Source organism: Etheostoma spectabile, unplaced genomic scaffold (genome assembly GCF_008692095.1).
Source record: "Etheostoma spectabile isolate EspeVRDwgs_2016 unplaced genomic scaffold, UIUC_Espe_1.0 scaffold458, whole genome shotgun sequence".
In the NCBI taxonomy this organism is placed as follows: Eukaryota; Metazoa; Chordata; class Actinopteri; order Perciformes; family Percidae; genus Etheostoma; species Etheostoma spectabile.
This window is the reverse complement of record NW_022605613.1, coordinates 379900-382634: the sequence shown is the minus strand read 5'-3', so window position 1 is coordinate 382634 and position 2735 is coordinate 379900. Positions and strand designations below refer to the sequence as shown.

The following is a 2735-nucleotide window of genomic DNA, read 5'->3' as shown; positions in this document are numbered from 1 at the left end:
AAATCTGTAGAGAATACTATCAACACGCCAGGGTAACCCGGGTATAAATCTGTAGAGAATACTACCAACACGCCAGGATAACCCGGGTATAAATCTGTAGAGAATACTATCAACACGCCAGGGTAACCCGGGTATAAATCTGTAGAGAATACTATCAACACGCCAGGGTAACCCGGGTATAAATCTGTAGAGAATACTATCAACACGCCAGGGTAACCCGGGTATAAATCTGTAGAGAATACTATAACACCCAGGGTAACCCGGTTATAATCGTAGAGAATACTATCAACACGCCAGGTAACCCGGTAAAATCTGTAGAGAATCTACCAACACGCCAGGGTAACCGGGTATAAATCTGTAGAGAATACTACCAACCCCGGTAACCCGGTATAAATCTGTAGAGAATACTATCAACACGCCGGTAACCGGGTATAAATCTGTAGAATACTATCACACGCCAGGTAACCGGTATAAATCTGTAGAGAATACTATCAACCCACCCAGGATAACCCCGGTATAAATCTGTTAGAATACTACAACCGCCAGGATAACCGGTTAAAACTGTAGAGAATACTATCAACACGCCAGGAGTAACCGGGTATAAATCTGTAGAGAATACTACCAACACGCCAGGGTACCCGTGGGTATAATCTGTAAGAATTACATCAACACGCCGGTAACCCGGGTATAAATCTGTAGAGAATCTACAACACGCCAGGTAACCCGGGGTATAATCTGTAGAGAATACTATCAACACGCCAGGATAACCGGGTATAAATCTGTAGAGAATACTATCAACACGCCAGGATAACCCGGTAAAATCTGTAAGAATACTACCAACACGCCATACACCTGGTATAAATCTGTATAGAATCCTACCAACCCCAGGATAACCTGGGTATAAATCTGTAGAGAATACTATCAACACGCCGGATAACCGGGTATAAATCTGTAGAGATACTATCACACGCCAGGGTAACCGGGTAATAATCTGTAGATAAACTACCAACACGCCAGGATAACCGGTATAAATCTGTAGAGAATACTATCAACACGCCAGGATAACCGGTATAAATCTGTAGAGAATATACTATCAACACGCCAGGATAACCGGGTATAAATCTGTAGAGAATACTACCAACACGCCGGGTACCCGGGTATAATCTGTAGAGAATACATTAACAACGCCAGGATAACCCGGGTATAAATCTGTAGAGAATACATTCAACAACACAGCCAGGTAACCTGGGTTAAATCTGTAGAGAATACTACCACACGCCAGGAAACCTGGGTATAATCTGTAGGGAATACTATCAACACGCCAGGATAACCGGGTATAAATCTGTAGAGAATACTACAACACGCAGGATCACCCGGTAAAATCTGTAGAGAATACTACCAACACCGCCAGGGTAACCTGGGATAATCTGTAGAGAATACTACCAACTTGCCGGAATTACCTGGGTTATAAATCTGTAGAGAATATATCAACACGCAGGATAACCGGGTATAAATCTGTAGAGAATACTACCAACACGCCAGGGTAACCCGGGTATAAATCTGTAGAGAATACTACCAACACGCCAGGATAACCTGGGTATAAATCTGTAGAGAATACTATCAACACGCCAGGATAACCTGGGTATAAATCTGTAGAGAATACTACCAACACGCCAGGGTAACCCGGGTATGACGTGGTGTTTCAGTGCTCTAGGAGGACCCTGTGAATAATGGGACCAGACTCTCAGTTAAACCCTGTCCTGTGGAGTCTCACCAATAGGGGGCGCTGGTCTCCACACATCCCCAGCTCTGCCACTCAGGAAAGATCCCTGCAGAAGTCCGTGGGCTCCCAAACGGGTCAAGCTCAATAACCTGCTCCCTCTTCTGTCCCCCGCGGTCTCTTGGGATCTGCAGCCCGGCGGGACCCTGGGCCCTCTGGGACCGGCCTGTGTCTGGGTCCGCCAGCCGGTAGTTGTTCCCGCAATTGTTGTCCCAGAAGGTTTGGTGCTGAGTCTGGTACTGGATGCAGAACTCCACTCTGTCGGATGGATCCAGGACCTTAACAATAGTTCTTACAAATGGAAGCTAAAAACTAAAAATTATATTGAAGATCCCATATTATACAAAGTTTTTGAAACTGGTCAAATTTGAGCAGAATGTCAATTTTATTCAAATTCTTTTGTCACTTTTGATGTTTTTTAAATATTGTTTTAGTAAATTTTCTAACATTGTTTTGTTTGATTTAGAAACGGACGACGAGTCAACTTTGGTTTTATTTCTACACTTTTTGTTAATTTTATTCAAATTATCTTGTCACTTTTTTGATGTTTTTTTTTAATTATGTTTAAATCAATTTTTTAACAATTCTTTGTTGTGTTTCCAGTGTTTTTGATGTTTTTTTTTGCTTTTTCATTTTTTTGGTCACTGTTTCAGCGTTTAACGTTCTTCAGCCAGAATTCTGATATAGAAACCTTTTGGGTCAGATTTAAACTTAATGTCATTTTCTAACAATGTTTTTGTTGTTTTTTCTGATTATTTTAGGTTTTTTTGTCACTTCTGATTTTTGGGTCATTTTTTTGGTTTTACTTAATTTTTTCCTGCATTTTTGTAGTTTTTCTCCAACATTTGTCCCTTCTCCAACGTTCTGGAGCCGTAGTCGGGATCTACAGACTCTTGGAGCTGGGTCAGATTCAGAGGGTTCATCTCTGGTGTGTGTGTGTGTGTGTGGGTGGGGG

General features: G+C 42.0%; 1 pseudogene; it reads right to left on the bottom strand.

Annotated features, from left to right (window-relative positions):
• Positions 1 to 1705: 1705 nt before the first annotated feature.
• LOC116686733 (protein phosphatase 1 regulatory subunit 3C-B-like) overlaps positions 1706 to 2735 on the bottom strand; it is a 1437-nt pseudogene continuing 407 nt past the window's right edge.